We start from the raw sequence: 16,668 nt of genomic DNA, 5'->3' as shown, positions 1-16,668 counted from the left end.
CATGCACTGGAGAAAAGGTAGCATTTTCAACAAATGGTGCTGGGAAAACTGGAAATCCATATGCAACAAAATGAAATTAAACTCATAACTCTCACCATGCACAAAACTTAACTTAAAATGGATCAAGGACCTAGGAATTAAGCCAGAGACTCTGTGTCTAACAGAAGAAAAAGGTAGGCCCTAATCTTCATCATATGGGTTAGGCCCCAACTTCCTTAATAAGACTCCTATGGCACAAGAATTAAAACCAGGAATCAATAAATGGGATGGATTCAAACTAAAAAGATTTTTGTCAGCAAAAGAAACAATCTGTGAGGTGAACAGAGAGCCTACATCCTGGGACAAAATCTTTACCCCTCACACATCAGATAGAGCACTAATCTCTAGGGTATATAAAGAACTCAAAAAGCTAAGCACTGAAAAAACAAGTAACCCAATCAAAAAATGGGCCAAGGACTTGAACAAACACTTCTCAGAAGAGGATATACAATCAATCAACAAATATATGAAAAAATTTTCAACATTTCTAGCAATCAGAGAAATGCAAATCAAACCTAAGATACAACTCTAATCGGAATGGCAGCTATTATGAAGACAAACAACAATAAGTGTTGGCAAGAATGTGGGGAAAAAGGTACACTCATACATTGCTGGTGGGACTGCAAATTGGTGTAGCCAATCTGGAAAGCAGTATGGAGATTCTTTGGAAATCTGGGAATGGAACCACCATTTGACTGAGCTATTGCTCTCCTTGGACTATACTCAAAGGACTTAAAAACAACATACTACAGGGACACAGCCACATCAATGTTTATAGCAGCACTATTCACAATAGCTAAACTGTGGAGCCAACCTACATGCCCTTCAGTGGATGAATGGATTTTTAAAAATGTGGCATATATACACAATGAACTTTTTAAAAAGAGAATAAAATCATGGCATTTGCAGGTAAATGGATGGCATTGGAGAAGATAATGCTAAGTGAAGTTAGCCAATCCCCAAAAAACAAATGCCAAATGTTTTCTCTGATATAAGGAGGCTGACTCATAATAGGGTAGGGAGGAGGAACATGGGATGAATAGATGGATTCTAGATAGGGAAGAGGGGAGTGAGGGAAAGGGAGGAGGCAGGGGATTAGCCTCCTAATGAATGTGGAATGAATGTGATGGACATCATTATCCAAAGTACATGTCTGAAGACACAAATTGGCTGTCAACCTACTTTATATACAAACAGAGATATGAAAAATTGTGGTATATATGTGTAATAAGAATTGTAATGCAAAAAAAAAAAACCCAAGTACATGTATAACGTGAATTGGCGTGAATATGCTTTATACAAAGATATAAAAAATTGTGCTCTATATGTGTAATAAGAATTGTAATACACTCTATTGTCCTGTATTTAAAAAAAATCAATAAAAGAAAAAGAAGGGAATGGGGAGTGGGTAGGGAAAAACTGTGGAATGAACCCAAACTAACTTTCCAATGCACATATGTGAATATACTATAATGAAACTCATCACTTTGAATATCTATAAGATACTAATTTTAAAAAATGTAAATAAATAGATCAGTAAAGTGGATCAAAGGGAACAGTGGGAGGGAGGATGGGGAGGGTGAAGGGACTGAATTGGAGCAAATTATATTCCATGCATTTATAATTAGTCCAAATGAATCTAATGTCAAGAATAACTATTATGAACAAATGAAAAAAAGAATAATGACTTCATTGTTTTTATAAAATGCATTCTCATAAACAATTCAATCAAGAGAAATGAAAAAAGTAAAAGAGAACGTACAATTCAACATCTCACCAACCATAACAATTATTAAGTCACTCTTCCATCTTTTTCCCTAATTTCAAGATTACTCCAGTTTCCTTTTCCTTTTGATATTCTTTTCTTTCTTTCAACAAAGGTTTATTTTCTACATAAAATTCTTATATTTCTTTTGTTGAATTTATAATAAGGTCCTTGATATTATTTAATACTACTATATATATTATAATAGTTCATTTTCTAACAACTATTACTTGTTTGAGATAGAATTGATTTGTCTGTACAGATTTTATATCCAGAAACCGCATTATCTTATTAATGAGTTATGAATAGGTTTTTTTGCATATTCTCTATATATTCATAAATATGCAAATAAAGAACATCCATCCTTTTATATTTCATTTTTCTTATCCTAGTGCAGTAGCTAGGGCTTCCAAAACAATTCTGATGAAAAGAAGTAATAGACACTCTTGTTTTGTTCAAATTCATCATTAAATGATTTTGGGTTGTAAATGTCATGTAGCCATGTTTTATCAAGTTAAGGATGTTTTTCTGTTCTTTGCCAAGAATTGTTTAAAATCAAGGCTGTATTTCAAACTTAACTGAGAACTTTTTCTGCATTGTTGACAACATTATGAAATCTTTCCCCTTAATCTGCTAATGTGAACTACCTTGATAAATTCTGCTAATAATATATTTTGAAAAATCACTCATTAGTTCATGGAGATTTTCTGAATTATTTTCTACAGCATCCTATGTATCATAGTTTATTCAGTCAATCTTCATATGGCAGTTACGTTATTTCTAACTTTTTATCATTATAAAAAACACCTCAACAGAGAATCTGGTATATATGCAAGTGTTTCCCCCTCTTTTTCCTGCATTTTGCGGGTGCACCTTCAGAGTAAATTCTCAGGAATGGGATTGCTCAGGCAAAAATATGTACTTATATGTTGTTAGAGAATGCTCAATTTCCCTCCAAAAAAACTGTACCATTTTTCTATTCCCACCAGTGATTAATAAGTACCTATTTCCCCTAAGACTCACCAACAGTAGCTTTAATTTAGGTTTTTTATTAAAAATAAAGTTGAGTATCTTTTTATATGTTTAACGGGTATTTTTAAATGTGTGTGTGTGTGTGTGTGTGTGTGTGTGTGTGTTCGCACGTGCGCACACTCGCTCATGTTGTCTGTTCCTCTCATGTATTCTGCTTTGGTTATTACAATTAAAATTTTTCTTTATATATTATGAATGTTGGGTTGGGATGTAGCTCAGTGGCAAAGTGTCTGCCTTGCATTTGCAAAATCCTGGATTCGATGCCTAGTTCCAAAAAAGACAAAAAAAAGAACCCACCCTACCCCACCCCCCAAAACCCCCAAGAATGTTACCTCTTTTATGTCTTACCTCTTTACTACCCTTTTTTTGACAGTCAAAAGACGATTGCTTTACAACTTTCAAAGTCTTTTTGATGTTAAGTTTATTTTTTTTCCAAGTTGATATTAAACTTGTTGTTACTTTGGGGTGAGTCAATTTTATAACCTGTCATCATCTAGATCTTTCAGTTGAAATGGTAGGGCTGATGCTACATTCCTTACCAACAATCTTTTTGCCTGAGATTACACAGTAAGTTTAATGTAATCATTATGCTTCAAATAATTTAATATGGAGGCAGTGATTGCAAGTCTGAATTTCTTGTTTAATTCAAGGTAGAATGTCAAACATTGTGCTCCATGATGAAGGAAGCTGACTGTAATTAAGATCATAGATTACATAGAAAGGTGCCTATTTAAGGTGTTTCAGAATGGTCTATGATGTGCTCTCTCTCTGCATGGTCAACTCCTACATACTCAGTGAGTCCTAAATCTGGCTAGATTTATTGAACTCCCTCAGCCCTTCTTTTTGCCAACCTATGACATTGGTGCACATCTCTAATTATAATCATGTGCTTTTGGCTCTGTCTTGCTGACTACACAATAAGCATCCTGAAAGGTGTGGGAACTGTTCCTTTTGTAGTATGCACAAGGAATAAACAGATCTTTATTGAAGAAATATTTTATTGAATGAATGACTGAATTTCCAGTTCTAGAGGTTATCATGCTTTAGTAAACAAATGGCTAGAGAATCTATATCAATGAGTGAAGAAATAATAAACATAAAAGAAGATCAAATACTAAAATAATACCATACCATCTATAGCTCCCAGGTAAGATGAAAAAGGTTGCATGTTTTTGCATCAAAGATAAAACCATGATAGTTGTAAATTGAGCCAATGCATTAAAAGGAAGATTTATAAGTGAAGAATTAACATATCCAATTTCATAGTGTAATATGAGAACAAGTCAAGTACATTCATAAAATCTGAAGACTAACAAGGATAAGAAAGAAATCACTACACACAATCCAGTGTAAACTGTGCTATTCCAGCTAAATCATCTGCTCTCAGATCTAGAACAGAGATCAGAAGAAATGTTCTTCCACATGGAATTGCTATGTAAATAAGAAATAGCTAACACTTGTGAGTATTTGTGATGTGCCACGTACTGTCCTAATCCTCTCATCTAATCCTCACAACAATAGTTTAGTTCTATTTTTCAGAGGTGAAAAGTGAGGCATAGAAAAACAAATTATCCATAATCACACAATAGTTTGGCTACAGAGTCCATGCTTTTAACCATCATGTCCCATTTTAACATCTTTATTTTAATTGTCCCTAAAGCCTTAAAAGGAACTGCAGGAGAACCTCCCCATCTCAAGCTTCTGCAAAGTTCCTTTTGCCATGTAACATAACAGTCACAGGTTCCCAGGATTAGAATATAGACATTTTTGTGAGGCCACTATTTATGCCTTATACTTTTAAATATTGAAAACTCTAAATGGCTACAGCTGTCCAAACCAAGTTTTCAATAACATCCCAGGAATGTTATTGAGCTGTCACTAAGAACTCCAATTAAGGGAGTGATTAAAAAAGAGTAACATTTGAACTTTGTACACTGGGCAATGCACATTCACAGGAATGGACAGAGACTGAGTAGCCCAGATAGCAATATGATAGGTCTTTAACACTCAAATAGCAGTGAGCAGCAGGACTGTGTTCATTTGGTTAATTCCACTTTCAGTTTTTACTGCAAGACAAAGAAAGCCATTGGTAGCTGGTGAGCCCCAAGTTGTACTGAACACAGAAAGCACGTCTTTTTCTGACTTATCTGCCCCAAACACCTCTTATGCACCAACCAGAGCAAGCATGCTCTCACTGGTGTCAAAAAGAGTTGTAAGGAATTACTCAATTCAGTGGGAGTTTCTGTGAGAGGAAGATTCTAAGCCTAAACCTAAAGACAACTCTGATAAAGTAATGACAATGAATTAGAAGGTTTGGAACCATTTCACCACATTACTGTAATAGGGGACACCAAAAAGTTCATTTTGTTGATGGAAACTATTTATTAACAGGTAGTACTTGGGTAAAAACTCAAGTTGCTCTATTTCATTGTGCTTCATCTGTGGAAAACAATTTATGAAGGTAGCTATGGATCCCCCAAATGGCTGTTTGTTAAACACAGACGAGTTCACTCAAGAATGTTTTAAAAACTGTGTAAAAGCGTCTGACCTAGCCAAGAATGTTACAGCCACTTCCACTGTGGAGAGGAAAGGGAATTGTGCAAGTAAGGCCTCTGCCTCTGCTGGGCACCCCACAGCACTGACACAGACCAAGCAATGAAGCACCACTCTACCTGCAACAGGTACAGAAAAACAATGGGAGAGCATCTGAAGCCCCCCACCCCCCGACTGCAACTTCTTTGTTCCAAGAGAATGCTGAGAAAAATGAAGGTCTGAGTATCAAGTAGGATGGCCTCACATTCAATAGTCTCTCTGTAGCCATAGAGATCATGGAGAATCAGACAATGAAAGGACCACCAGCCTGAAGATGAATCTGGAGTGACATGGATATGAAGGTCAGTGGGATTCTTAAGACCCTGTCCTCACATGCAGAAGGGGAAGTCATTTTTTTCTTTCAACTTTTTATTTTTGCTTTTTAAAAATTGCTATTGTTTATATCTCATATCATACCATAAGGACAATTTCTAGTCCAAAATTGAAAATGGCATGACAGTCTTTGTCCAAAATAGTACATTATTGTCTAGGTCAGAACATTAAAAGAGGAAAATTACCAAAGATTATATTTTTTTAAAACACTGATTTGAGTTTGCTTATTGAGTAATTTCATTTGCTTGGCTTTTTACATAATATTGTACAAATGTTTGTCACAGGCATTTACTTCAATAAGAGGTGAGTCAGTGTTAATTTTGCCTTGGTGCTTGGTGAATTAAATGTCATGAATAAGAAGTACAAAATTTTTATCCATACTTTTAGGACAGAGATGTACCTGATATCTAAAATGTAAACTAAGCATTATCATATGTATATGATTATATATGTCTTCTTTGTTTTAGATTTATCATACTTGTAATTAAATTCAGATTTCTGATACTACCAATTCAAAGTCTGTCACACACTTTTTTTAAGTGCACATTTCTTTGTAATTTTAAAATGCAATAAAAAGGATATATATAAAATAATATTTTCTAATATTTTGGGATAATTTTAACATAATTTAAAATAATGGTATTGTCAAATCATTATTTGGTCATAACATTTTGTAGATGGCACAAAACATGAAATGGGTCTTAAAAATCTAGCAAGAGAAAAATTTTGCAATTTGTACTGCACATCTGCAATTTGTACACACATAAAAATTGTGTGAAAATATAAAAACACATGCACAATTTCTTTGGGGTGGTAACTGATTAGTAGTTGAGGAACTGCTCCAACCTTTCAAAATAAAGAGTAAAATCATAAGAAGTTTGTTCACTTTGAAATTACATTAAAAGTTTGATAAAAATCTTAGGGGTCATTAGCTTCAAATAATAATATTTCTAAGTCTGTCAAAAATTATACCTGATTAAAGTTGTTTGTATATAGGTTATATGAGTATGTTCTTGTTTTTATTTTCTTTATTGACTGGTACTAGAAATATGTATTTTTCTGTGTTCAGAAATATGTGATTTGGATAATGGCTGAATTCTTAAGTGTCACCATCATATCTGGAAAAAAATAATAAATACTCTCACAAAACCTACGATTAATTGGTGGGTATATGTTTCATACACAGATGCTATTTAGCATGCAAGGAAGAGTTACTACAGGTGCTGGGTTAAAAATTTGAGTGGCCAGAGCACTTTCAAGAAAAAGCAGGCCAGATGTTGCTTAGAGCCTTGATGAAGAGCCTACTCAATAGACATTTCCTATGAACCAATTTCTGCAAAGCTCTGGAGAAAACCTTTTTTGAATTCAAGTGACAAGATTCATGGATTAAAAAAAAAACTGAGCCAGACATAGTGGTGCATGCCTGTAATCCCAGCAACTTGGCAAGTTAAGGCAGGAGAGGCCAGCTGGGCAACTTAGCAAAATCCTGGTTTCAAACTAAAAAAATAAATCAAAGAGCTGGGGATGTAGCTAGGTGGTAGAGTACCCCCAACTTCAATCCCCAGTACTACAAACAAACAAGAAACAAATTATAAAAAAGAAATCTTAAAATGTTTCCAAAACTGCTTGAGAGTGATAGAATATTAACAAGCCTTAAAACTATTGAAAAACAGCTAGGAGAACTACCAGATAACATTGAATGGTATTTTCCTTTCCTTTCAACATAAGTACATGACTGGATGAGGGACTCTGGCTCTGACTGTTTGGCTTAGTCTGAGAATTTGAGACTTTGAGAGGAAGGAAGTCCTCAGAGAGCCAGAGTCTAACTGCACACTTTGGTGGTATTTACTGATTAACCCTAGATATATTCTGAAATTCTGTGAAATAAGGATGCCTTAATATTCATGGAACAGCAATGAATATTTTGTTGCAGTGTTCAAATTCCTATATGCATGGGTAAGAAAAAAACTGCACTTTAGCTGAAAATGAAATCCATATTTGCTTAACTCTCAAGTTCAACTCAGAATTGAATATTTATGCAGGAAAGAAACAAGTACAGGTTTGAATTAAAGAAGTAAGATTCACTCTTCATTTTGAGTTTCAAAAAAACATTTTTTGTACATATCTAAGACTATATAAAAGATGAATAACAAATACAAATCTAGAATAATGTTGAAATTGCTAGGCTTATGTTTAGGTCACTCAGAAATGTTTTTTAAAATTTTGTCTAAAATTGTGTCATGGCTATTTGTGCATGTGGTACTAGGAAACGAATGTAGGGCTTCACACAGGTGAGGCAAGCACCCTACCACTGAGCTACATCCATAGTTCTTTCTATTTTGAGACAAATTCTCTCTAAGTTGTCCCCACTGGTCTCAAACTTGCAATCCTCCTGCCTCAATTTCTCAAGTAGCTAGGATTATAAGCATGTAATCCTGGCCAGCTATTTTTTTTAATTTCTATTACTTTGGTTTATCATTTAGAAGCTTTAATATTCAACATGATAAATAAATTTTCAGGTAATAAATGATAAGTTATAAATTTATATCCTCTATTTAAATGAAATCTACTGAGATTACCTTAAGAAAATTAAACTACTATTTGGACTTAAGCCAGTTAGTGTTTAAAGCAGTACACAAAAGTTACTGTTTGTCTTATGAGAATTGAAGGCTTTGAAAATGATATTAATGTCAAAGAAAGGTTTAACAATTTTTATTCTTTTCAAGAAACGTTGGATAAAAATCCATTTTTAATTTTAAAAGGGAATAAACTACTTTTGGTCATACCATATTTATATATTATACTTCATCTCATTAGCTTAACAGTAGTAGTGTTTAGCATGTGTGTTTGTCAAAACTCATAAAGCTGCACACTAAAAAAGATGCCTTTTATATATGTAAGGGACACCTTAATAAATCTTTTTTTAAAAAGAGCACAATAAGCTAGATGCTATGGCACAAACCTGGAATCCAGGTGACTTGGGAGGCTGAGGCAGGAGGATCCCAAGTTTAAGACTAATCTCAGCAACTCAGTGAGGCCCTCAGCAACTAAGTGAAATTCTATCTCAAAATAAAAAATAAAAAGGGCTGAGGATGTGGTTCACTGGTAAAGTAACCCTGTGTTAAATCCTCAGTACCAAAAAAAAAGTACAACAAACTTACAATTATATAAATTACATAAAATAAACGTAATAAAAATCTTATAATTCTTAGAAGCACCCTTCCATGATAATGTAGACACAACAGCCTTATCACGACTGAAATCTTGGATGTCCACAGTATAACAATTTTTTCCCATTCTACAATTAAGTTAAAGGTTAAATTGTCCTTCAATGACATTTTCAATTTTATAATGACACAGGCCCTGGAAAATATCATCGCAAATCAAATATAGCCAATTGAACTATATGTACTCTTTCTTACTTTGAGGAAAATAATTCAGGGAATAGAAGTGTTTAGTGAGCTTTCTGTATCTCTGAAATAAAATACCAAAATGCTATATCAGAATACAAAAATCTGATTACTTTGGGCTTAATCTTTCATAGCAAATAGACTTAATTTACAGAGTTTCTTTTCAACTCAGCAACTCGAACACCATAAAGACCTTAATCTGTCCATTTCATGACTTATATCATCTGCTTCAAGGATCTTGTTTGCTACAGAAGTATAGCTAGTGAACAAATAACCAAACCAGAAATTTATAGAACTGGAATCTATTTCAATTATAGCATGTGGTTTGAAAAGGAAATAAAAAATACAGAAAAATTTTAGCAAATTTATTTACCTCATCATCTCAGCAATCTTGAAATTTCCTACAAATATGACAAGTAAAATATAGCTCTTTCTTCATAAGGATAAGCAGATTGGAAATACTTACCTTGTACCAAAGAAACACTAACAATAACATTTTATAGTGACTGTAATTTTTCCAATAATCCTATGGTGTAGGACATTAGCACCATTTAGAGGTGATAATGAAAATACAGTAGCCACCACTACACCAGCAAATGAAAAGTATCATGCCAAATGCTTTGTATGTGGTGCCTTAATTTTCACTGTAACCCTACAAATTAGGCATTGTCAACATCTCCTTTTATAAAGAATTAAGTACAGTCACTTAACTACTGATTGGCAGATGTTAGACTCAAAAGCGCAGGTATCTTGTTTGTCTAAGCCTATACTGTTTATATTTCAAACGTCTTCTACCAAAGAGTATTTAAATTACTGGAATCTGACTTTAATTATGAAGTTTTCTGGATGATAAGTATATTATATTTAATTATACCATAAAGCCTTTTAAAAAATGCATCACAATAGTACAGTGTTATTTCTACACTTCCAAAAATGAACTAGTTCATCAGAAGTAAAAACTGTGCACTGTATAAGAACAGAAGAAAGTATAGAAGTGGAAGAGTCAAAAAATTTACTCAGGGTGCTTGACTAGGGTATTTTACAACCTTGTCAAGATCTTCCACAAATAAAAAGGACTTGCTATGTATTCTTTATTTTCCTGTTAAGGGCAACTGTTTAGTATCTGTTCCTCCAGGTCCAGGTTTCACAATCATATATGATTATTTAAAGAACAGCTAGATATATAAAGAAAATAATTAACATAGCGAACAGTTACTCTAGAAAGCCTTCTTACAATGTTGGTCCATGGCTAGCATCTGGGAACCTGGATTTCAGCAGGATTCCCATCATGCCCTGTTAAGAAGATCACTGTGCCTAAAGGGTCCATGCAAACAATATGGTTTGTGCTGAACACTTGCTTTCTTCCTGGAGTCTGTAGTTTTGGTTCATGCTAACCCCAATAAGTGTCTTGTGCACTGAATCTCTACAGTGCTTCCCCAATAGACAATATTTTTCATTTCACAGGTGTGAAAGAATGTTGAGAGAATCGAGTACATATTTGACTCTGCTGGGAGAGGACTCTTAGAAGTTTGGTTTCCTCTGGAATTTGTCTGTGTGCCTTTACCCTTTGCTGATTTTGTTCTTGTGTTTTCTTGTTGTAATGACTCAGAATACAACTGTGAGTACAGCTATATGCTGAGTCCTGTGGGTCTTCCTAGCCAATCACTAAACATGGGATGTTTTGAAAATCCCTGACACAAATAGTAAGATACTTTCAGAATAAACCGATAGCTACCGCTAACAGAATGGCCATGATAAATTGCTTAAGATTGGCAAACTTGGAGATGTTTTACCTGCCACTAACAAGTACAAAAGTAAGTTCCAAACACCTGACCTTGAATTATATAATGTACATTTTTTGTACCCACCAGGCACTCTAGCAGGAAAAGAATCAGGAGACCCTGCTCCAGCACCACCTTATTCTTCATCTTCTTCAAATTCTAAATTCTCTTCCTCACCAGGGGCTAAAATTCTCCTATATAAAAAAGGACAGAAAAATTAGTGAGCTACTCCATTTAATACACCAGCTAACCCTCAAAGCCACTAACTTCCCAGATAAGATGCTGATTATTAGGTTAATGTTGATATAAATGTCAATGTCAATCATTTCATTGCTACCAATGGTATCAGTCATATCACCAATACCAAATTTGATAGGGAAAAAAATCCAGAAATATTTAAAAAACAGGCATAAAATAGATAATAAAATCAGAAGACAAAATATGGATGCTTATTTATTTACCTTAATGGGACAGGCTGAACATCAAATGGAAATTCTTTATTATATGTGAGAATATTCTTTAGGACTAGAATAAAGACATAGACAAACATTAGTCTTATATCTTATATCTTAGTCCTACATGTTATGTAAGTCTTATATATTAGTTAGTTTTATATGTTATATCTTAAATTGATACTTTTAATCGTATTTTATAGTGTATTAACCACACATTTAATATATGTATTTTAAATTCCGAGCTTCACTATCATTTCAAGACTATGCAATTGACTACTGAGTGTCTTAGCAAAATAAAAATGTCCATAGTGGACTGCAGGTACCAGTATTTTCAGAGTACTGTAAGATCTCCAAGGAAAGTCTCAGAGCCCTGATAGAAAATGAACCATAAAATAGTTCTCCAATGTACAAGGTCCTAGGTGATATGGGGTGAAAGAGAATACCTCTTCTCCTGAAGTATTTTAACTAAAAGATTGATACTGAAGATGACTAATTAAAGAGAAATAGATAATCACATCTTATTCTTTATCCTAAGTAGATTTCCCTCAATACTTATCACACTGGTAAGGTTTGTAGCAACAAGGTTATAATTCTAATATTCCTTTTATGATGAAATTTATTATATATGTGTACACACATATATACATGCATATGTGTGTGTGTGTGTGTGTGTGTATATATATATATATATATATATATTTACACATGTGTACACACACATACACACACACACACACACACACACACACACACAGCAGACTCTCTCCTCAGGGAAGTCATCAAACAACACAATGCTATCACCTCTTGTGTCCTGGTTGATTACTTTCTGGAATGTAAGCCTACAGACAGATGTTATACAATTCTATCTGTATCTGAAAAAATATTTTATGAAATTTATTGTTTCATTTCCCAATTTATGGGTTCCTAGTGACTACCTGCAATTATTTCAAGGTGAATATTTAGGATTATTAATTGGGCAACCCATGATTTTTACTCTAATTACTCAGACTTTAATTTTGGAGTCTTGCAGATTTGAGTTAAAAGGAGTATGGCATATTGGATTCCTAAATAAGGAAATTCAAAAAGAACAGGTTGTAATTACATAACTTATTCCAATAGGAGTCAATCATCCAGTGAGAAAGAAGTTGGAAACTTGTATCTAGATTCTCATTACTCACTCTTAATTCTCTCTCCCTTTAGCTCTTCCTCATCCTTTATCTCTTTCTTCTTCTCAACAAATGCATACCGAGTACTCACAATGTTCCAATCACTGCTTTAGGTGTTAAAGATACACAGTAATCGAGAACTCATATTTGGACCTTAGACTTTACTAAGGAAAAAGTAGACAATAAATATGCCAATAAATAAACTAGATAATGTAAGATGTGATTAGTGGTATGAAGGATACAAACAGGATGCTGTGTAAAAGCAGAGAGAACTTGGTAGAGTAGCTAAGGTAGACAGGGTGCCTTTCGAAACTAAACTGTAAGAAGACATTTGAGCCAAGACCTGAGATGAGAGGAATCATCCACAAGTGGCTCTAGCATAAGGGCTTCCCAGGTATTAGAGAACAGGCTGGAGCAACAACAAAGGTTCCAAGTAGGAAAGAGTTTGCCTTATTCAAGGCATAGAAAGGACTGTGAGAACTTAAGTCTGACAAGCAAAGGGGAAGCAGCAGGAGATCAAAGTAGAAGGTTTAAATCAAAACCTAGCCCTACAATTACAACAATAACTTGAACATTTACATAAATACTCTAATCTCCCCAGTTCTAAAATGATAATGCTACTTCCTTTACAGGCTATTGAGAGAATTACAGCCTAAATAAATGTATACAAAATGGCGAGGGAAAATCTAAAATGGACAATCACTCTCTCCATGACCTTTTTGATCTAGTTGACTAGAATCCTAATGTTTCTTATCTTACTAAGAAGTACTGTTTATTTTTTAATACAAGAACATCTTTTCTATACTTCTGCATGATCATTGTTACTAAACTATTAAATCAACTCAATATTAATAAGTAATATTAATAAATATTGATCACTTACACAACAATGGAATAGATACCCAAGAATGGGGAGCAGGTAACAAAAAGATCATGTCTCACTTATATCAGAAACAAAAACACAGAAAAGATCATATTGTAATAAGAGTTTAATAAAATGGGCAAAAAAATCAACCATTAAAAATGTATATAACAATAATTTTTAAAAGTTGATCCTGTGATGGTGGCATGTGTCTGTAATCCTAGGTACCAAAAGCCTGAGTCAGGAGGACTAGAAGCTCATCTGCCTAAGCAACGTAGGGAGACCCTGTCTCAAAATAAAAATAAAACAATAAAAGAGCTGGGGTTGTAGTTCAGTGGTAGAGTGCTTGCCTTGCACACGTGGCACTGGGTTCGATCCTTAGCACTACATGAAATAAATAAATAAAATAAAGGTATTGTGTCCATCTACAACTAAAAAAGTTTTAAAAAATAAAAAGGACTGGAAATACAGCTCAGTGGTAGAGCACCCCTGGGTTCAATCCCCAGTACATCAAAAACAAACAAAAAAGTTGAAAAATATCTTGGTTATTAAGAATATCTTGGCTGAGTGTGGTAGTGCACACCTGTAATCCCAGAGGCTTAGGAGGATTAAGAATTCAAAGCCAGCCTCAGCAAAAGTGAGGCATAAGCAACTCAGTGAGACCCTGTCTCTAAATAAAATACAAAATAGGGCTGGGGATGTGGCTCAGTGGTTATCTTGCATTTGTATTGTAACAGAATAATTAAATAGTATTTTCTTTTCTTTAGTATCAAAGCTCTGAAGAGGAAGTATTTGCTTTAGAATAATAGCTTTGTTATATTATTTTTACAAGTTAAAGTATTATCAAACATTTAATTTATGTGAATAGCTTTAGAACTAAAAAAACAAATTATGTTTTACTTTCTATAACTGTAGTATAGGTTTACATTTTCAACAACTATGGAATAACAGCTTCTATTGTTCTTTTAAAATAGCTTAAACTTTACATAGAGTTTTCTTTCTACCAATACTAGCAATGATGTCTTAGGAGGATCTGAAGAGGAGCTTGAATTTTACAAAAGATATTATCATAAGTATGAAGCATGTCATGGGTTGGAGATTCATGGGCTGATTTGGTAGGACTTACACACTTTGGATCACTACATGGCAGACATCTGATGCTACTCCACCATGGAAAATTCAGCACTCCCAGCCTTTCTCTTGGAGGATGGACCTACCAACCTCCTGAAGCTAACCCTCAAAAGATGACACACAGGCAAATATCAAAATGCATTCTGCTTTTGTGACTGACGTGTTTCATTTTTGTGGTAGGAAAAATGGGCAGCTGCCTCAATTTTGAAAGGGTATTTTTTAAATTATAGGAAAATATTCCTTCAAAACATTCAAATCTATTTAACTCAACACAATCTTGCCAAGTTCATACTACACTTAAAGCATTCAATAGGCGCTGGGGTGGGGGAAGAGTCCATTCATAATCTCTTTGAGGACTGAAACAAATACAAGTGAAAAATAACACATGTGAGAGTCTGGCAACGGATAGTTAAAATGATCCTATACAGGAGAGGAGGCAGAGTTTAATTATGCCTCTATAGAGACAGCAGAGAAAGCTTTCAGGGAGAGGTGGGATTCTGTGAAGCCTTGAAGGGTGGCTTAATAGAAGGGAATTTTGCAGGGTGGTGGTGGGGAGATATGCTTGAGTAAGCAGCAGTACATTACTGCAATTACATAAGAAAAAATGGCTCAGACTTTCACAATCATAGTTTTAGTATTTTCAGACAGAATTTAAAAGATTTCAAAATGTTGAAGTAAAGAATACATCAGCCTAATAAACCAGCCAAGAGCTAGGGATGTAGCTCAGTGGCAGAGCATTTGCCTTATATGGGCAATGCCCTGGGTTTGATCCCCAGCACCACACACACGCACAAAATTAAATTTTAAAAGAACTTTTTTTTAAAATAAAGGAAACCAGCTAAGTTCAACATATTAAAAGTTAGAATTCACTATTTTTCCTTAGAAGAGGCTTAATTTTTTAAAAAGCAAGCTTGAATAAGTATACTTAATCTGAAATATTACTAAATACCAATTTGTAGAAAATATTTAATTCCAACTCAATAATTAACTCACAACAAGTGCCCTGCTTGGATAAATTCCAAATTACAGAGTCTACCCTACTGAAATACTCGTTTATGTTTCTTTCAGAAGCAACAGCAAATTAAAATCATCTAAAAGGATAACTATCAAGAAGGGAAAAGTACAAATGAAAAACATTATAAAAAATATAATAAAGTGAATCTCCAAAATTCTCTTTCCATTTCTACTCCAAATCTTTTTTAAAAAGCCAAAAAAGTAATAGATTTTAACCTGATCTTCGACTAATACATGGATCAATAATTTCTTAGGAATTTGAACTGGAGATCTGTACTTAGGAATGATGTAGTACAGCACCACTACAGGTATTAATAACAGCATAGTGAAAGAACCGGTCCAGGTGACCCTAAAACTCATTCCTGGGATTTACAAGCTAATGTCGGTGTTGTCCTTAGCAAAATGAAACTGAGAGGATTCGAGTGCTTAGCATATAGATGCTATTCAAAAAAAAATAAAAGGCAATTAATGAAAGATCTTGTGAGGCAATAGAAGTACTTGAGCATGCTCAGAGGAAGAGATAATAAATATATGAAATAAACATCCACAGTCTTTACAGCCACTCTGTGTATCTATAAGATTCTTAAATTTTGTTTGGAAACAAACTAATAGGAAATAGTGACTGAATAAGAAGCCAAAATCCTAATTATTTTTATCATAAAAAACTGAGGGCTGGTGACGTAGTTTACTGGTAAAGCACTTGTCTAACATGCCCAAAGCCCTTGGTTCAATCCCCAGCATCATCTCTCCCTCTCTCTCTCTCTCTCTCTCTCTCTCTCTCTCTCTCTCTCTCACACACACACACACACACACACACACACACACATACGCACACACTCACACACAAACATAATTTTCAGTAGAACCACTGTATAAACAACTGTTGCAACATTTTATTTAAAGCCATCAATGTGTTTTTCTCAAAATAATCTTATATGTAGCCAGTCATAAAAGATTATATATCATATGAGTCCATTTAAATAAAATGTCTTCAATAGGACAATTTATAGACAGAAATCAAACTAATGGTTTCCTAGGGCTGGGAATTGGAAGGGATTTTAGGGGGATGGCAAGAAGTGAATGACTGC

At 34.1% G+C, this 16,668-nt stretch overlaps 1 pseudogene; it reads right to left on the bottom strand.

Annotated features, from left to right (window-relative positions):
• The window catches only part of LOC143641357 (axin interactor, dorsalization-associated protein-like), a 36,842-nt pseudogene that overhangs the window by 7,770 nt on the left and 12,404 nt on the right, over positions 1-16,668 (bottom strand).

This window comes from Callospermophilus lateralis, unplaced genomic scaffold, assembly GCF_048772815.1.
Source record: "Callospermophilus lateralis isolate mCalLat2 unplaced genomic scaffold, mCalLat2.hap1 Scaffold_98, whole genome shotgun sequence".
Lineage (NCBI taxonomy): Eukaryota > Metazoa > Chordata > Mammalia > Rodentia > Sciuridae > Callospermophilus > Callospermophilus lateralis.
The sequence above is the reverse complement of the archived record's forward strand: the minus strand, read 5'-3'. Positions and strand labels throughout refer to the sequence as shown.